The 20,864-nt window shown below is 45.5% G+C and overlaps 1 protein-coding gene across 5 annotated transcripts in view; it reads left to right on the forward strand.

Annotated features, from left to right (window-relative positions):
- Nucleotides 1–38: 38 nt before the first annotated feature.
- Nucleotides 39–20,864, forward strand: part of LIN54 (lin-54 DREAM MuvB core complex component) — an 80,196-nt gene continuing 59,370 nt past the window's right edge. For 2 of the 5 annotated variants that reach the window (XM_075929502.2, XM_075929498.2), the window contains exon 1: nucleotides 5,179–5,414. The gene's annotated coding sequence lies outside the window, so the exon portion shown is untranslated. Of the gene's footprint in view, nucleotides 244–5,177; nucleotides 5,415–20,864 lie in introns of those variants that run through there. The other 3 variants (XM_075929499.2, XM_075929501.2, XM_075929500.2) reach the window with 3 other exon arrangements.

Genomic DNA, 20,864 nt, shown 5'->3' on the forward strand with positions numbered 1-20,864 from the left:
GCGCCGGCCCCGAAGGGCGGGAGAGGGAGGAGCTGCGTTCGCTTGGTGACGCTGTGTCGGTTGCCAAGGCGGCGCTGCGCATTATTATGGGATGTGGCGGTGGAATGGCGCTGGGCGCGTGATTTTGAACAAACACGGAACCTGTCCCTGGTGCTGCCGCTGCTGAGAGCGGCGCGCGAGCCCAGGGGGAGGAGGAGGGGGCAGCCGCGGCGCGAGCCCGGGGGAGGGGGGAGCGCGAGCCCGGTGAGTGTGAGCGCGGGGGGCCCAGCGGGGTGGGGGGAAGGGAGGGAGCAGGAAGGGGTGTCAGGGGGGAGCCCAGCGCGTCGCCGTGCAGCCCCCCCCATCCCTGGGGGCCACCCGCTCCCTGGCTGCGGGGACAGGCCGGGGAGGGGGACCCCGGCTGCAGCGCCAGGAGTCGGTCCCCGCTGCCGCCGCCTGGGCGCAGCTCCCGGGGCGGGCGGCGCAGGCCCGGCGCGGCCCCTCCTAGCGCTGCGCCCCTCGGGCACCGGGGATCCGGCCGGTGCAGCCCCGGCCTGAGCTGTCTGCGCGGCTGCCTTGGCAATGCAGGCGCCGGGGCCGTGCCCCGCCAGCGGGTGGGCCTTTGTGGCTTGTGCCCCGGTGTGTGGGTGTATTGACTGTTTGTCCCTTTGTCACTGCCAGTCCATGGTAGCCAGGGAAACAGCCGACCCTGCGTGTGAAAAATAAAATCATTGGTTATGTGTGACTGTTCTGACGAATGGGTTGGCATTTTAAAGTCATTTGTGTAATCTATTGAATAGTAAGGAGGAGCTTTCTTTATGTGGCTTTAACCCTAGAAAATGTTAAGGAATTCAAGATCTCAAGAGCTGAGACTCACTGCGACATGCTCTTTTTCAGCAAAGATCAAAAGGAGAGAAAAGCAGGGCTTACAGTTTGGGCCCTCATTCTAGCAATCTCTTGGGGGAAAAAAAAATCAAAATAAACGTGCCTAGTATTTTCGCTTCCCCTGCCTGCCTCATTATATAAATAAGGATGTTTAGATATAGGGCAGTATATAGAGTGTGATGAATCATTACAAAAGTTCATCTTGATGTGCATCTCTGCAGTACAAAATGGCATGCCACATGTCGAAATTGTCAGCTTCTTTATTATGGTAGTGTTTTGCAAAATTGAGAATAGTAGAACTAATATCAATGCTATATTGGAAGATGAATCTAGTGTTTTTTTGTTTGTTGTTTTTTTTTAAAGATACAGCTACAATTAGGTCAAATTTATAACTGAAAATCACATAGGTAAATGCAGTGGGCTCATGTGAGACTTGTATACCTGATGAATCCTCCCACATATCTAAAGAAGAGAGGAGGAGGTTCTCTGACTCTGTTGAAGTTCTGAGGATATTTCTTTTCCTTTGTAAGCTGCCTCTTTGTTTGGTGTTTGGGGGGAGAAGGGTGTCCCATTTTTGAGGTATGACAGCTTCTAAGTCAGGGATGGGGAACCTCAGATCCGCAGCTTGCCCGAATCCAACCCCAAGGCTCAGACCCCCCCTTGCATGAGGGATCTTGTGCTGGCGCTCTAGCTCCAGCTCCCTGCCCCATGGTGGGGCAGCACACAAAATATATTAGGCTGGGCCCCCCAGGCGTGGAGAATGTGTGGAGTGCCTTTCTCTTAGTCTGAGGGTTTTTTGTGTGTGGCCCTCAACTGATTTTTTCTGTGGGTCAGTGGCCCTCAACCCAAAAAAGGTTCCCTACCCCTGTCCTAAGTATTGAGAGCATTTTTGTTTTGTGTGAGTTGTAACTTTTTTTTAAGGAGTTCAGGGCCAAATGTTTGACTTTTGGCCGTCTCCCCTCCATGTCCCCAAAAAGAAAATACAGGCCAACTGAAATCAGATGCAACAGTACCAGTGTCACCTCATTTGCACTGTCTCATTGGGATGTAAAAGTTTTAACTGGTTAAACTTAGCCTTACCAGCATGCTTACCTGGTAACCAGTTAAACCATGGTGGGTCCAGCTGGCTGGAGCAGCCCTGTGGTACAGTGGGCCAGCAGGCAAGAAGCCAGGCTAGAGATGCCAGCAGTTCTGCACAATTATCCCCCCCCCTTCATGACTGACCATTTAACCAATTAAAATTACATAATGTAGCACTGGTTAACTTTTTAATTGGGTATTTACATCCCTAATGTCTAAGTGATCACCATTTGTTGGTTGGGAAGGAATTTTCCTCTGAGTCAGATTTCCAGTGACCTTACGGTTTTTTACTTTGTGCTTGCAATATGAGGTGCAGGCCATTTCTCCCAATTATCAGAGTATATCTCATTTAATCAGTTCCCTGCCATTGCAGTTGCCTTAAACATTGGTGCCACACCTCAAGTCCCTATTATTCTGAGACCTTTTACAAAGTTAAGTCAAAATACAGCAACCTTGATATTTACTGTGGTGAATCATGTCTATGGTTCTGTCGGTGGTCAGCTGAAACCCCCATCCCTAGGACTGAGCGCCACCAGGCAATGTAAATAATGCAGTGTCTACACAGGACTGTTGCCCTGAATGCATCAATGCAAGCTCTATGCCTCCTGGAGTAATGGGTGACATGCATCGTCAGGAGCAACGTTGGAGTGTAGACACTTACAAAGTGAGATCTATGTCAGCTGCTTTATGCTGACTAACTCTGTAGTTCAGACCAACCTTCTAGTTTCCTATAGGCTGTAATATTTTGGTCTAATTTAGTTTGCTTGGTTTTGTGTGTGGGTGTCCTGTGATATACAGGAGGTCAGACAAAGTGATCTGGTAGTTCCCTCTGGGCTTAAACTCTAACTTTGAAGGATCTTGTATGTTGATGACTAATTGTTTGAAGAATCTTTATGTGAGATCCTAGAATTCTTGGCTGGAGAGTAATTTATTTTTTGTTTTTATTTTCATACTTTTGTGCTTTAACTAACAAATATTTTAATACAGCAAATATTTATGTTTTTCTTAAGATTGCTGTTTTCTGATACATTTTACAAAATGGCCATGTGACTGTTTTAGAAGTGTTGAATGGAAAAAACGTAGTGCAGTAGCCTAGTGTCAGAATGGTCAGTGTCTGTTACTTAGTACTTCGATACAATCATCTAGAATTTCACTTTTGGGTTGGTATCTTATTTTAATCTAAGTTTTCAAATAGGGAAAAAAACTCTGGAACAAACATGACTTGCAGTAAAATAGGTCCCCCTTTCCCTAAGTATCACAATCTTTGCTTAAGCTCTGCTATTTTTCGGGCATCTTTGTAGTCTAACTATTTCATAACTTACGAGTTGATATGTTGGCGAAGGTGATACCAGGTTAGTTCTCTAATTCACCAATGCTAGAAAATGTTAAGGTTCAAGCTTGCTTACCCAGGGAACGTAGCTGTCTCACAGTTGGCACTTCTAACTGGTTGGGTTCTTGCTTTTGTACTAGTTACAGATGTAGCATCCATTCAGTTTTTATTTCTAAAACTCCTACCTTTCCCCACTTGGTGCCTGTCACTCATGAACTACTCTCCCTGGAAGGAGGTTCAGGATATGTCTGGAGGGGTACACAGATGGACGTGTATGGGGGATAGAGGAGCAGATGGGGGGGCTGGAGGGGCAAGTAGACAGGGGAGTGTGTGTGGGACGGGGTGGCGGGCAGACAGAAGGGGGGTGGAGGGACAGACGGAGTATGTATGGAGGGGCAGACAGGGAAGTGTGTATGGGGGGTGGTGAGGAAGATGGGAGTGTGTGGGGTGGGGTGGGGGACAGACGGGAGTGTGTAGGGGAGTTGGTGAGGAAGTTGAGGGATGCATAGGGCGGAGTGGAGGGCAGACAGGGTGGGAGGCAGACAGGGAGGTGTGAGGCGGAGAGGAGGGGCAGACAGGCAGTGGGGAGCAGACAGAGGGCAGCGTGTGGGGTGGGGTGGGGTGAAGGGGCAGATGGGGGAGTGTGGGGAGGAAGGGGATGAGGGTGGGGCCCAGAGGAAGGGAAGACTGGAGCATGTGGGGCGGAGAGGAGGGGCAGAGGAGAGTGTGTAGGGATGGGAAGGAGGAGCAGATGGTGTGGGGAGGCAGACAGGGGAGTGTGGGGCGGGGAGGGGGTAGACAGAGGGGAGTGTGTGGGGGGTGGAGAGGAAGGGCAGATGGCGGAATGTGGGGGGCGGGGAGGACGAGCAGAGAGGGGAGTGTGTGGGAGACGGAGCAGTGGGGGGGCAGACAGGGGAGACAGAGCAGTGGGGGGCAGTGTGGGAGACAGAGCAGAGAGGGGAGTGTGTGGGAGACAGGGAGCAGTGGGGGGGCAGAGAGGGGAGTGTGGGAGACAGGGAGCAGTGGGGGGGCAATGTGGGAGACAGGGGGCAGTGGGGGGGCAGTGTGGGAGACGGGGCAGTGTGGGAGACGGGGCAGTGGGGGGGCAGAGAGGGGAGAGTATGGGAGACAGAGCAGTGGAGGGGCAGACGGGTTGCAGTGTGGGAGACAGAGCAGAGAGGGGGGGAGTGTGGGAGACGGGGGGCAGTGTGGGAGACAGGGAGCAGTGGGGGGCAGTGTGGGAGACAGGGAGCAGGGGGGGCAGAGAGGGGAGTGTGTGGGAGACAGGGGACAGTGGGGGGGCAGTGTGGGAGACAGGGAGCAGTGGGGGGCAGAGAGGGGAGTGTGTGGGAGACAGGGGACAGTGGGGGGCAGTGGGGGAGACAGGGAGCAGTGGGGGGGCAGAGAGGGGAGTGTGTGGGAGACAGGGGGCAGTGGGGGAGACAGGGAGCAGTGGGGGGCAGAGAGGGGAGTGTGTGGGAGACAGGGGACAGTGGGGGGGCAGTGTGGGAGACAGGGAGCAGTGGGGGGGCAGAGAGGGGAGAGGGTGGGAGACAGGGAGCAGTGGGGGGCAGAGAGGGGAGAGGGTGGGAGACAGGGAGCAGTGGGGGGGGCAGAGAGGGGAGAGGGTGGGAGACAGGGAGCAGTGGGGGGGCAGAGAGGGGAGAGGGTGGGAGACAGGGAGCAGTGGGGGGGCAGAGAGGGGAGAGGGTGGGAGACAGGGAGCAGTGGGGGGGGGCAGAGAAGGGAGAGTGTGGGAGTCAGGGAGCGGGGGGGGAGGAGACGGGGGGGGGGGAGTGCCCGAGGCGGGCGAACCAGCCCCGCCAGGCGCAGAGGGCCGGGCCGGGCGGTGGCGGCGCAGCGGCCCGGCGGGGGCGGGGCCCGGCGGCGGGGGCGGGGGCTGCGCTGGGTGCCGGGCTGGGCTGCGATGGTGATGACGAGGTGAAAATGGCGGATCTTTCGAAATCCAACCCCGGCCCCTGACATACCAGCGTCGGCAGCCAAGCCGCCCCGGCGGCGCCCCCCGCCCCCGCCCGCCGCTGCCGGAGGCCGCCCGGCCCCTCTGGCTCTGGGACCGGCCTCCCCGCCCGGCCGGAGCCCGGCATCCTGGCGCCGACCCGGCCGCGGCTTCGCCTGAGCGGTGAGACCCTCGCGCAGGGCCGGGGCCGGGGTAGCGGCGGGGCCCCCTGCGCGGGCCGAGCCGCGGGGAGAGCCCTGGGAGCGGCTGCTGGGGCCTTGCCAGGACTTCGCTCGGCTTGCGCTGGGCAGTGACGTGCGAGGGGCCCCGCACATTGCTCCGTGTGTCATCTGCACAACAGGCGGCTTTGTGCAGGGAGAAGTGAGGGGCAAAGAGAGGGCTCAGCCTGCCAGCTTTTAAATATATCTGTAAGGGATAAAGGGCGCGGCCTCTCTTATAGGACTTGGCACATTATGGCTTTAAGAAAGGGGGGGAAACTTGCTTTCTCATGCAGGTGATGAGATTGATATTCCTCAGGCATAGGCTGTGATAAAGACTCAAACCTTGTTATGAACTGTGGCTACTCGTTTGCCATGGTCATCAAATATTTATACAGGGCAGTTTGTCTTTAAAGTTCTAGCCAAGCACTAGTTTGCAATGTGCATCCTCGTCACCTTTGGACAGGTGTAGTGAAATACAGGCCAATGAAATAGTAGTATTGCACCACACTATGTGCATCAGTATTTCTCCTTTTAAAAAAAAATTGTTGATGCATCACCGTTCTGAAATAATATCCCTGTTCATAGTTTGAGTAGATGTTAATGTTACAAAGTAACCTTCAAGGTTATAAACCTGGAGTGACTAAAAACCAGTTTGTGTTAGCTCAATAGAAATTGCCAATAAACATAAAAATATTGAATCCATTTTGTACAGAAAGCAGAGAGACAACATGAATGATATATTTTTTTAAATCTCTAATATTATGGGACCAATACAGGTGGCACATATGTGCCATGTTACCTGTATTGGTCCCATAATATTAGAGATTTCATGGCATTTTTTCTGTAAAGGCATTTTTCGTCAAGATCTGGTCATGTTGTCATGATTCCTAACTCTGTAAATATGTTGTAGCATAAATTCGTTTTGCTTGTGTAGGTGATACTTAGCTGTGTTACAGTCATCCTTCCAAGGTATGTCAGAGATTCTGAGAAGTGCTGAACACCTATAGTACCCAGTGCTCACACTTGGATAGTTCAGCTAGGCCCTTAGACCTGTTTCTATAACTTTCTGAAAAATGTGTTGGCCTAACTTTGTGTGCATTAAATAGAATTCATTATAGTTTTGTAAAATCTCAGTTTAACTTTAGAATTATGAACATCTCAGGAATGAAAGTTAGTTGTAGCTCTGAAAGGTTTGCATCTCTGAACATGGCTCTTTCAAAAGTTTACAAATGAACATTGACTTACTAAAGTTTCAAAGCTGTAGTATGCAGAAGTGTGCTGCTTTTAACCATTTTAATTTAAATTAAACTTCTTCTGTTTCCTTTCTTTTTGTCATACTTTGTAAACATAGTTTATTTTTATTTTTCCTTCCTGCCTGATTATCTACCACTGGCTCCAAATGTGGCGTGTGGTTGACCAGTCAGCCCATAACTCTGAGGTTCCACTGTAGTTGCTGTGAACTTCGTCCTCAGTGAGGCCAAGTGCTTTTGACAAGTTTGAAGACATTGGTTTAGAAATGTTAAGTACTTTATTCTAAAATCCCTTGACCCATTCAGTACGTGGATTTTCCACTTTTTTAAACCCACTGAAATATGGAACTCTACATATATCTGCACATGGGCAGGTGTATCTGAAATGCAGTACATTGAACTAGCTTCAACTGGTTAAAATGGGCCAATTAGACCTATTTTGGAGTCGGAGTCTTCTTCAGTCCTCTTCTCAATCCATGGTGCAACACCATATTTATTATTTGATGTCATGCTAGAAGTCTACTACAGGCCACCTACCCAGGTGGAAGAAGTGGATGAGGCTTTTTTTAAACAACTAACAATATCAATATCCTCCAAACCCCAAGATTTGGTGGTGATTGGGGACTTCAACTATCCAGATATATGTTGGGAAAATAACACAGCGGGGCACAAACTATCCAATAAGTTCTTGGACAACTTGGGGACAACTTTTTATTTCAGAAGGTTGAAAAGGCTACTGGGGGGAAGCTGTTCTAGATTTGATCCTAACAAATAGGGAGGAACTGGTTGAGAATTTGAAAGCAGAAGGCAGCTTGGGTGACAGTGATCATGAAATCATAGAGTTCACAATTCTAAGAAAGGGTAGAAGGGAGAACAGCAGAATAGAGACAATGGATGCACTGCGCGCCTGGGGGCGGGCAAGAATGGCTTGGGCCAACCCCGGTAATTAGGCGGGTGCACAGTGGGCGCCATGGCGGGGACCACTGAGGTAGTATTTTTCTAGGTTATTTAGAAGGGTTTGTCCTTGTTAATCCTAAATTTAAATTTACATCGAGCTTTTAGATTTCAGAAGATATTGCTCCATTCAGAACACATAAAGCATGAGACTAGTGGAATGCCATAAGAGGAGGAGGAAAACAGTTAAAGGTATGATGCTTCTTCCCTTACCCTTTAAGCCATGTCTACACTAGTGATTTTGCTTCTGTAGCTACTCTGTGCCAACAGGGAAGAGCTCCTCCCATCTACTTAATAAAACCATCACAAGTGGCAGTGACCATGGCCTACGCTCTTCTGCTGACGTAGCAGTTTGCACACTAGTGAAACTTAGGTCATTCAGAGGGTTTCCTTCCCCTCCCCACGCCTCTGAAGGATGTATGTTTTGCTAACATAAGCAGCAGGGTAGATGTTGCTAACTCTCTTCATGTTTAAGACTTTTCCTGGATTTGAGATAACCACAATGTTAGAACTGGCCTATGACCCTGCAACTTAGTTTTGTCCAGTATAATAACTATACTAAGAGTTAGTATGAGCTTAATGGCCTTTGTCATGCTTATAAGCAGTGTTCCATGTTGAGACCTAATTTCTGCTAAATTTAATATATTAGCACAAACACAGATTGTGTATATTTGTATATTTTTATAGGCATGTATTTAGTTAGTATTAGCACATAGATTGTAAATCTGTCAAACTCCTGTACTTTTACTTGTTTTGATTCTTGTATTATAAGAAACACTTAACTACCGTATTAGTGCATAGAACATGTTTGCCTTACCACATCAAATAACTAACCATGGTCAACAAAAAAAAGCAGTCATGTAGCTCTTTAAAGACTAACAATGGTTTATGAGGTGATGAGCGTTCGTGGGGCAGACCCACTTCTTCAGATCATATTCTGAAAGTGAATTGCCATTATATAACAGAGGGATACAATGAAGAAGTAAACAAATTATACAGTAACGATTCAGCTACACAGAATAGAAGGTACGGGAGAGGGGATGAGGAAGGGAAAAGGAAGGAGGAAATTACTTATTGTAAGTGTAGCCAGACAGGCATCAGCTGACAGTCAATTAAGTAGCTAATCTGGAGTTACTAGGCGTATCAGAAGGTGGGAGGCTGTCTTTGTAATGTGTGAGGTAATTATCATCTAAATCAAGGCCCATTCCCAACGTGTGGAATTTTAGCATAAATAAAAGTTCTGAAATCTCCCTCTGTAATCTGGTGTTAGTCTCTTTGAAGTAAGATGCATGTTGTCAGGTCTTCAAGGGAATGGCCAGTTTGACTGAATTGTCCTCTGACAGGTTTCTCTGTGTGAAGATGTCTGATTTGTGAGCATTGATTCTCTGGCAAAGTGACTGACCAGTTTGTCCAATAGACATCACATTTGCTGGCACATGATGGCATAAATCACATTGCTGGACATAGTGGAATGTGAGCCCTTGATCGTATAACTGACATGGTTAGATCCAGTGCTGGTGTCTCCAGAGTAAATATGTGGACAAAGCTGGCAGTGGGGTTTGTTGCAAGGGAAAGTTCAAGGGTTGGTTTTAATGTGATATGCCCTGTGGTTGTTAGTAAGAAGCTTCCTGAGGTTAGGTGGTTGTCTATAGGAGAGTGTGTGTCACTCAGAGCCTCCCAGAGTGTAGCATCCTGTTCCAGTATGGGTTGTAGGTTATTGATGATGTGCTGGAAGGGTTTGAGTTGGCGGCTATAGGTAATAACAAGTGGTGTCCTATTGTTGATTTTCTTGGGCCTATCTAGAAGTAGCTGGTTTCTGGAAGGGTTTGAGTTGGTGGCTATAGGTAATAACAAGTGGTGTCCTATTATTGATTTTCTTGGGCCTATCTAGAAGTAGCTGGTTTCTGGGTATTAGTCTGGCCCTTTCAATCTGTTTTTTTACTTCCCCCAGCGGGTAATTGAGTTTTATGAATGCTTGGTAGAGATCTTGAAGTTTTTAGTCTGTCAGTGGGATTGGAGCAGATGTATCTAAGGACTTGACTTTAGACAATGGATCGCATGATGCATCCTGGATGGAACCCGGAAGCATGCAAGTAAGTGTAGCGGTCAGTGGGCTTCCTGTAGAGAGTGGTATTGATTTTTGCCATCAATGATTTGTACTGTAGTATCCAGAAAATGGATCTCTTGTGTCGAACGGTCTATGCTGAGATTGATGGTGGGGTGTAGGTTGTTAAAATCTCTGTGGAATTCGTCCAGTGTTTTTTGACCATGGGTCCAAATGATAAAGATGTCATCGATGTAGAGTAAGTAAAGGAGGGGCAATAGGGGACAGGTTTTGAGGAAACATTCTTCTAAGTCATCCATAAAGATTTAGCATGCTGTGGGGCCATGCAGATACCCATGGCTGTGCCGCTAATCTGGAGATATAAATTGTCCCCAAATTGGAAATAAATGTGGATAAGAACAAAGTTACATAAATCCGCTACCAGATTTGCCGTGGTAACCTCTGGGATAGTATTTCTAATCGCTTGTAGTCCATCTTCATGTGGAATATTGGTGTAGAGAGCTTCTACATCTATGGTGGCAAGGATGATGTTTTCAGAAAGTTTATCGATGTTTTTAATTTCCTCAGGAAGTCAGTGGTATCTCGGAGGTAGCTAGGAGTGTTGGTAACATAGGGTTTAAGTAGGGAGTCTTCCATAGCTGGATAATCCAGTAGTGAGTGTGCCAATACCTGAAATGATGAGATGTCTGGGGTTTCCAGGTTTATGGATTTTTGGGAAGCAAATAGAATAATCCTGGTCAGAGTTCAGAAGGTGTGTTTGCGTGAATTTGGTCCCGAGTAGAAGCAGGGAGTTCCTTAAGAAGATGGTGTAGTTTCTTTTGGTATTCTGAAGTGGGGTCAGAGGAGAGAGGTCTGTAAAATGTGATGTTCGAGAGTAATCTAGCTGCTGCCTGTTCATAGTCTGATTTATCATAATGATCACAGCACCCTCTTTAGGGATGTGAAAGGTTAAGCTGCAAGATCACCCTAACTGGGTGATGCTTATTAGAGATGTTAAAATAGGTTTATTTGTGTAAATGTATTCTCACTGAAAATTTCAGCAGATACACGCTCACGTATTAGGAGGTGAGGAGGTGTCGGCTCCCTTCGAGCACTGGCTCCCATTTCCCCACCACCACCTGTATCTGTATCAGAGGCTTACATGCAGGCTCCCTCCTTGCAGCCTCTGCATTAGAGGCAGTAGAGGGGAGACAGGAGCCAATGCGTGTGGGGAACGGGCCTTTAAGCTGTTTTCCTGTGCGTGCTGGCTCCCGCAGAGCCGTCTGCCCCACCCTCTGTGCTGCTGCCTATGTGGGTTAGAACATTCAGCTGCCTTCTCCCCTCTCCTACTGCCTTTGTATCGGAGGCAGCAGGGGAAGGCAGAAGTTGGTACATGTAGAGGACCAATTTTTAAGATTTAAGCCCACCTGTGTTGGCTCCCGCAGAGTGATTTCCCCTCTCCTACAGAGCCACCTCCTCTTCCCTCCACACTGCAACCTCGGAGACAGAGGCAATTTTTAAGCTGGCTCCCCATGACTTCTGGCTTCCACTGAGCTAGCTGTCTCCCCCTCGTGCTGCTGCCGGTGTCATATAGGAGCCCTTCCCCCCCCCCCATTGGTATGGCACACATTTACACAAATAAACACATTTTAACATCCTTAAAAGAGATTGCACTACAGTACTTTTATGAGATTAATTGAAAAATACAATTTTGTTTTTTACGGTGCAAGTACTTGTAATCAAAAACATAAAGTAAGCACTGTACACTTTGTTGTAATTGAAATCAATATATCTGAAAAAGTAGAAAATATCTACAAATATTTACAGTAACTGGTATTCTATTCAACAGCAAGATTACTCACCCAATTTTTTTTAATGGACTGACAGCCTAAGTTTATTGCTGTTGGAGGTGTCACATTCTACTGGTCTGGGCACCGTACAAGCATCTTCATAAAGGAACGTATTGCTTCTGCTTTCCTCTGCTCAAAAGCTCCTGAGGGAAGTGAGATAAAATGATATCTTCCACTCTCTAACAGAAATTACTTGCAAGGGAGAGTCACCCAAAAAATTATCTGCCTCTGTTCATAGTTTTCCTAATCAGCGGTGTGAAACTGATGTGTTTCTTGATTTCACTGCTGTCCACAGGATTCTGAATAGCAGCAGTGAAAATGACTAGACTCTTGTTGATTTGAAAGTACTCCTTGAAGGTATGGACAGCAACAAATCTAAGTCTGCCTGGATAGATTCATACCCTTTAAGATCAAAAAGATCTTAACCTGCATTTGGGTCAGGAAGAAATCCCTGCCTATTACATTGTCAGATGCTCTGTGGGCTTCTGCAGCATGAGGTACAGGTCATTTAAAAAAATATAAAGCAAGCACTGTACACTTTCTGTGTTGTAATTGAAATCAATATATTTGAAAATGTAGAACATATCTAAAAATATTTTATCATCATGATCATTAGTCTGACTTCCTGCACATTTCAGGCCACAGCACTTTACCCACTCATTCCTGTAAAAGGCCTCCGTCCTCTGGTTAAGTTTTTGAAGTCGGGATTTAAAGACTTAGTTACAGAGAATTCACAATTTGCACTAGTTTAAACTTGCAAATGATCTGTATCTCATGCTGCAGAAGTCCACAGGGTCTCTGACAACCTAACAGGCAGGGATTCCTTCTTGACCCAAATGCAGGTTAACTTCCTAATGAAAAGTAAAGGTAGTTTAAGATGATTTTTGCTAATAACTTAGAGTAAGACTTCTGTGTTTATAGCATATTCACTACTCATGCACCCCTTGAATCAGAGTGTGATGTTGCAGTAGCTTTTGACTCCTGCACGCTCTGCAGCCCATTTGTTTATGCACTTCCCTGACCTCCAAGGGCTTCTGAGGCCTGGGCCTTTGGGCAAGTTACATAAGTTCTAAACCTCCTCTAGAATAAAAAAAAATCCACTGAAAATCCAAGTAAACCTCTAAACCCCCACCCACTTAGGCTCGCTCCATTAAGCTGCTCTTCCTGGCTCTACCTTTGGGCTTCCCTCCCACAGGAGCCTACCCTATTCATGCAGGAAAAACTTAAACAACAATGAAAAATCTAGTAGCACCTTAAAGACTAACAAAACATGTAGATGGTGGTATGAGCTTTTGTGGGCACAGCCCACTTCTTCAGATGACTGGAGTATTACAAGTCCAGATCCAAGAATAAATAAGGGAAAAGGAGGAGGAGGGAAAAAGGGGGAAAAAGTGGGTAGATTGTTCAAGTATTTACTATTCATGCAGGCTTCTTCTTCTGTTTCTTGTTTAGCAGGTTTTCCCCCCTGCTGCTTCCTCTTCCTGGGAACTCTGGTAGCTATCCTAGCCCACACTCTTGCTCTTTTTAGGCCCTCCCTCATGGTTCACATCCCCTGGTAAATTCTTAGTCCAATAGGTTCTTTCTGGGAGAGTATCCTGCCTTCTCTGCAGTCATTCCCCAAAGTCTCCTTATAAGTTTCAGGTGACTCTTCTTCCTGGCCAGAGCTAGATATGAGCTGTTAGTCAGCCTACTAGTATGGAGCCTGTTGCTAATTGGGTTCCCCCCAAGGTAGGTGATGGGGATTCACCCAATCACAATCTGTTGCTATCTAGTCAGTTTTTAAAAAGAGCTTATAGTAGTTTCAGTATCACCCTCACCCCTTGAAATTCTACTGCCAATCTTTATGGTTTTAATATCAGTGTTTTCATAGTAAATTTTTTCTGTCCCCTTTATTTGTGTGAAGAACCTGCACAAAGAGGACTACTGATTACACAAGGGAGGCAATAAACAGGGATATGAAAGTGAAACAGTTTACACAGTAAACTGATGGACCTGAGCCTGGACTCATCCGTTATCAGTTAATGCATTCTCCCCTCTCACTCTCCCCTCTTACCTCCCCCGCCCCTCCCCCGGTGCTGCTGCCTCTGTAGTCCTAACTCTTTGTATCAGAAGCAGCAGTGTGGGGTGGCGGGACAAGCAGAAGCCAGTGTGTGCTGGGAGTTCTCTCTTACGCCGGCTCCCCGCGAGGACAGGCAGGAGCTGATTTGCATGGGGAGCCAGCTTTTAAGCTGGCTTCCTGCAAGCACCAGCTCCCGAGGAGACACTTGTTCCACCCTCTGCTGCCTCTATATCAGAGGCAGCAGCAGAGGGGCCAGTGAAGTTGGTTCCCAGGTAGCTGACTCCCCTTCCCTCCGTGTGTAACTGCTGAAATTTTCATTGGTTACACATTTACTTGAATAAACAAATTGTAACATCCCTAGTGGTGAGACTGATCACACACACAGTGTGTGGTCAAATATACAAGGTAAACAAGTTGAAAAAGTAGAAAAAAGCTTTTGTCTCTAATTATGCCTAACAATAATTGTAGATGTTCCTTGTAACAATAGTAGATAAAATATTTTCAGACAAATATAAGAGTTTCCTTTAAAAAATAAGTGTTAATTGTGCAGAAATAGCTTATTAGAGAAATATTCCTACTGGTGTGTGGGCAAATTGATTTTTTTTTCAAGCTGTGATTTTGAAAAATAGAACCATCTGACATTCCACCCCCATGATTCTAACTAATGCTGAGATGATTTGCTAGTTTTTTCATCTTCTCAAATTAAGTATAGGAGACCTATATTGCCTAATATATCCTATATTGGAAACATTTTATAGTTGATAACTTAAAATGTCATGGTTTCTAGTGTGGCATACCTTACTCATCTTGTATATATGCAGTACACTACTCGAATGGATGTTCTGTTACACATAAAGGCATGTAATTAGTAAAAGAGAGATGTACAGATTAATAGATAAATGTGAGGGAGATTAATTGTATTTGCCTTGAGAGAACCATAACTTTGAATTTTATGATTCTTGTCTAGTCACATTTATTTAATATATGGCTGAGAATGTGAGAGGTATGTTGGCAAAACATCTGTTTATTTTTTTAGTACTTCTTGGGAATAATTAAAAGGACAACTGATGTCTTGATCACTATGTATTGAAACTGAATAGGGAGCATGGAATTTTTTTTGTATTGAAATATCTTGCTTAGGCATTGATATTTGATAGATCTTAATCATTTCTTTCATGTAACAGTGAAAAACAAGGTCATCTAGGCCAATACAAACATTTTTCTACTTGTAACAAAGGGTTGTCTCATATTTTTATTTTGTTGGTTGCTTGTGGAAATAAAATTATCCTTCTCATTTCATTCATGTGATTAAAAGAAAAACATTACAGTAAAGTAATCTGTTTCTTTGAAAGTGAAATGTAACAGTGGAGATAATATGTATATAAAATCTGTAGACTTTTTGTGTCATTACATTTGGAACTTATTTCTAGATTGGGCTTGGCTCACGATACTATATATATATTTTTTGTTAGTCTCTAAGGTGAAATAGGATTGCTCCTTGTTTTTAAAGTTACAGACTAACACTGCTACACCTCTGAGACACTTGCACTTATTTCTATTGACCAGGGCTAGGTTACAGTTTCATCTTTTATTTTACTAGATTTTTACTGAAAAAGGTTTATGTCTATGCAATGCACAGGATATTCAGAAAAATTAAAACAGCATATAAATAGAGGTACAGGCAGTCCCCGGGTTACATGGATCCGACTTACATCGGATCCCTACTTACAAACGGGGTGAGGCAACCCCGCACTAGCTGCTTCCCCCCCAGCAGACCAGGGAGACGCGGAGCGGCTTTTCTCAGCAGACACCTCAGCTTGAGAATAAAGGACTGAGGGAAGTGAGGTGTGGGAGAATAAAACTGAGCTCTGGAGAAATGTTTGGCTAGAGTTTCCCCTACAATATGTACCAGTTCCGACTTACATACAAATTCAACTTAAGAACAAACCTACAGTCCCTATCTTGTACGTAACCCAGGGACTGCCTGTATATAGATAGAGGATCAAATAAATAAATAAATATATAAAATCACAATGTGGTTTTGAATTGTCAGATAACTAACTCAGTACAACAAATTTAAAAAAACAGAAAAGAGGTTGGAGGGGGAAAGGAAAGAGGATTGCCTACAATAGAGGAGAGTGTGTCACGTGTGGCTGAAGTAGCAGAAAAATGTAAGGATTATAATCAATAAAAGAAAATTGCATCCAGTCATATACTGTCAGATGGTAACACTTAGGCCTTGTTTACACTTTAAAGGATTTGTCTTTCTATTACAGTGGTAGAACTATAATGGCATATAACTGATAGAGCTGTCTTGGCAGAGATGTAAAGTAGCTTATACTAGGGATATTAAAATGTATGTAATTCAGTAACCATGTAACTGCTGCATGTAACCGTGTTACCGCTGAAATTTTCAGCAATGTGGGGTGGCAGGTAACACTTTTCGGAGCCTGAACGGAAGCCACATGTAGCTGTTTGGGTAACCAATAAGCTCATGTTTTTATCCATTACCCGTTAGAACAGCTACACACGTATGTCCCTAGCTTATACCAGCAAAAGCCACCAATTCTCTTGATGAAATAAGCCAGTAAAAGGACTAGTAAAGTCTATCAGAGGCAGCAGCATGGAGGGGGGGCAGGGGAGTCTGCAGTGACACAACACCTGTTGGCAGCAGGCTTGAGCTTCCCATGGACAGAGGCTGCTGGCTTTTAAGGCTCCCTTCATGGACTGGCTCCATTTGCCATCCCACACAGCTGTCTCTGATATAGAGACAGCAGCACGGGATGGCAGGGGGACTCCCTGGTAGGGGGGCTGGGAATGCGTTGGCTGCAAGCCTGTCCCTGGGAGCCATTGAATAGTTGAGTAACAGCTAAGATTTCATGTGGTTACATGACTATTCAATTGCATGATATCTAACATCCCTAGTGTTTAGTGTGTAGGGCAGGGGCAGGCAAAATATGGCTCACCGGCCAGATCCATCCTGCCAAACTGTTGGATCCAGCTCTTCAGCATTCCTTGCCTTCCGTGCCCCTGCACGCTGCCCAAAGTGGCCACCTGCACCCCTCCGCAAGGTCAGAATCCTCTCCTACACTCATACCCATCCCCCTCCTGGACCCGGTAGTCCCTCACACCCTAATTCACTGCCTGAGGTCACAGTCCTGTCTTTAACCCAACCTCCATCCCAGACCCAACACCTTCTCCACTAATATCATGGAAGAGAGTGGCGCTCGACCTCCTACCAAATTCTTAGTGCCCCCCCCCCCATCAACAAATATAGCCCACTATAGTGTAGGTTAGGGCTGGGCAATAATTTTTGATGGGAGGGCTACTCCCAAGATTTTGGAAAGGAGTCATGGGCCGCACTCTTCCATGATATTAACGGAAGAGGTGCAGGATCTGGGGTGGAGGCTGGGAGCAGAAGGGATCTTGGGGTAAAGAATCTTGGATCTTGGGGTGCAGGAGGGAGAATGGAGTCTGGGAGGGAGTTTGGACGAAGGAAGTAGTTGTGACCTAAGGCAGGGAACTGGGATGCAGGGTTTTGGGATGTGACCTAGGGTAGGAAGGGATTGTGATCTCAGGCAGGAGATTAGGGTGCCAGATCTGGAAGGAGGTATGGGTTTGTGTGGAGTAGCAGGGCAGGTGTGTGGGGCAGAGGATTGGGAAAGGGGGGGGGGCTGAAGTGCCAGAGGCAGGTTCTTGACAGCAGACTTACCAGCCTGCCGAGCTAAAGGCTTTCAGAGATTAAAATGTTTCTGCCTGCTCGGCCATGTGCTTGAGTTAGTAAGCAGGAGGGTTGTGTTTTGTGGCTGCCTATTATTCAAACAGGCAGCTCCCAGTAATCAGTGTCTGTCCAGAAACCGGCCAATGGGATTGTGCTGGGGATGGGAGCAGTGTGTGAATCTTCCCCCACTCACCTCTGTACTCAGAGAAAGCGCCCTGCAGTTAAGTTTCTAAGTGGCATGCAGGACTGCAGGGCAATCGGGAGCCTGTTTGGGGTTCCTCTATGGGTCAGATCTGGTGGCTTGGCGGACTGGATTCGGCCCACAGGCCTTATTTTGCCCAGGCCTAGAGGGAGAAAGGCATGTCAGAAAGAATAGGAAAAGACTGATGGAGTAGCAGGGCTGGAATTGTTTGAAAGGAGGGTATAGAAAAGAGCTACTGCTTAGCTTCTCTTGAGGGTTGTACTTCTGAGATTTCGAAACTTTCTGGGAAGTAGTGCCTATTGGGACCGCTACACTGAACGTTCAGCAAAGCATTTATAAAAATACCTTATGCCCCCAGCCACCTCAGTTCCTACCTCTGATCAGCTAGTTATGTACCTGTAGCAATTTTAGAGTTTTTAGACCAAAGTGCAAGAAACTGTTAATCGGTTTGTGCCATTTCAGAATTAAGGCTTTGACCAGACAAAGTTCCTTCATTATTTTTGATTGTGGATCACTGGACATACAAAGATCCCAGAAGAATGGATAAGCATAGAATTAAGCAGTGTGCTCCTGCCCTTCCCCCTTTCCGGAAACAAACATGCAATTCCATTCCTATAATCAGCAGTTGCTCTTCAGGGTGCAGTTATATTTGGCCATCTGCCGCCAATGGGCAACAGAGGGTCTTTGCCTTTCTTGCCAAGGATGCCTGATGAAGGAGGGCACAGGTTGCAGACAAGGAAGGAATTCTTCGCTGCCCTTGTGAAGGAGCAAAACAAAACAGGGCTGGCTTTGTCTTCAAAGCCAGGCAAACAGGAATGACACCTACTGAAAAAGTTGATGCTGGATAGATTGGAGCCCCTTCCTGTAATACCCGAGGCTTCATCAGTAGTAAGAATATCCACTTTTAGAAATGAGTCTTCCCCTGTTGGAACTTTATTGGTGTTAGCAAGTGGCTTAAGCCACAGGTTGCAGAAATGATCTGAGTTGTGCTAGCTGCTGGTCAACGAGTCAGGAGCTGTCCTTTCATAGAGCTCTTCATGTGACAGCAATTTTAATTTTCTTCAGTTCTGTTCCAGAGAAGGTGAGGACAGATAATTGCTTTATTTGATTCTATTACTGATTTAAAAATAAATAAACCAACCTAGACCCTGGAGCCAAGAGTTTGTTTTAGCATGGGCCAGACAGAACATACAGCTCCTAGATTTCTCATTGGGATCTCTGTTTCTTCTACCAGTATCTGTGGATCTGCTGCCTCATATTCAGTCTTGTCCTGCATCTCAGCCTGAAATCTCACCATGCCACAGCATGGATAACAAGACATAGAATAATTGTCATCATACGCTCGTGCAAGGGTAGTCTTTAGCGGAAAATATTTTCACTGGGGGTAGTAGAAAATAATCCATTTCCACATTCTGGATGTATATAATCTGTTTTGGGTTACCTATTCTAGCTAAAATCTCTAAGCTTATCCTTATCTTTTATAAAGGCATGTGTCTGCTATCCCAACATATCATCTACCAGTGGACAGTTCAGAGAGTTTAGCCCTCTCATCATCAACACATTCCTGAAAGGTATAGTGAACAGTTCCCCTCTAGTCAGAAATCTTAACCTTGTGCTGACATGTTTGGCAGACTCATCATTTGAGCCCTTTGAAATGTGCTCTTTATTCCACCTCTTAGAAAAGACAACTGTTGTAACCACAGTTTCATCACCGAACAGTGTGGCAGAATTTAATTCTCTCCATTGTATTCCAGTGTTGTCCTACATTGTCATCCAAAATTTATTCAGAGACAAAAATGCTGCGAGGTGTAACAATCATGGGTTGCTCAAGTTTTGGCTAGTAATAGTTGACATTAAAATCTAGAAATTCTGTCAGTAAGCTCTGTCATACACACCAACTAATCAACAATATGTTATACTAGGCCCAGTACTCATTTGTCCGTTCAACACAGTTACAAGCAAACCCTCTACCAAATCAAGCTTATCTATTCATGAGTTATAGTCCAAGTATAACATTTAAAAACAGACAGCTTTTCCAACCATAAGAAAGTTTCAGTGATCAGTGTCTACCAATACTAGACTACTTTATTTCTGGTTATGCAGTTGTTCTGCAGATTCAGGCTATCTTTAAGTCCTCCATCAACACATTAATAGATATTGAATAGTATATCAGAAACCATTTGTCACTCTGTTAATCCCTCGCTTCACATGCTAGCGCATACTGTAGTAGTGCCTATACAAATCTCATAAACACAGAAAATGAATGGATGAAAATGAGATGGAAAAGCAAAGGGCAATGTGCTGAGAGTATCAAACCATTTTACATAGGTGTGTCACTTTCCCTAATTTTTTAGATAAAATGAAGCATAGTGACTCTAAAGGGATAGTATCATGTATAGACACGACTTCATATGGAATTAAGTGGGAATTAAAAAAAAAATTATAATTATGAAAAACAGCTATTTTGGTTCTGGATGAGGTCATTGGAAATAAACTGGGCTCCGATACTAATATTGGTGTTTCCAGTCAGTGTCACTTTTAGGTTTAATTCAAGAGCAAAGGTTACTGTGCTTGTGTTACAGCAGAGGTTCTCAAACTTTGTGATACCGTGACCACCCTCTAAGTTGCTCATGACTTCCCTTCTAAGTTGCTCGTGACCCCTGGGGGGGAGGGACCCACAGTTTGAGAAATGTGGTGTTACAGGCTCTGCAAGGGATTGTTTTGTTTAAGCAATTACACTGCAATAAAAAATTGCTGTTTGTCTTTGTTTCTATAAAATCTGTCTAGAGTAAGTTGGACTGCACAATGTCCTTCTGAGTGGCTTCTCCAGAATTACACAGTGAACCAGTGCTGGGTGGAATGGAGCTCAAGTCTCCTGATTCCCAGCTTCCTGCATTAACCATAAGCAAATTGCAAAAAGAATTTTTTTTTCCCAAAAAGAAAAAGGGTGGAGTGGGGAAGAGTCCTTTTTACAAGATCTTCAAAACGCTATAGCTAGCTGTAAGCTTTATCTCACTTTGTTCCTGCATTGGCTCATTTTATTGGAGGAGGAGTGGACATTGTGAAATTGAAAGTTAGGTTCAGACTTCCTGTAAATAAGAAGTTACACCTACTGCTTGCCTGATGCTGGAAATCAGAAGCTGTAAATATTTCACCAGAAGCAATAAAGCAATTAAAATTTCTTGTGATCCTCTTGATACCTTTGTCTTACAGTATTATAAAGGGAAGACATAGCACATTATCTTCCCTTATTTCACATGTTTTCAATGTTCCCACTTGCAATTGTATAAGAACTAAAAGAGAAATGTGCAGTGCAATAAGTAGTTCTTTGT

Source organism: Pelodiscus sinensis, chromosome 4, assembly GCF_052426305.1.
Source record: "Pelodiscus sinensis isolate ZL-2025 chromosome 4, ASM5242630v1, whole genome shotgun sequence".
NCBI lineage: Eukaryota > Metazoa > Chordata > Testudines > Trionychidae > Pelodiscus > Pelodiscus sinensis.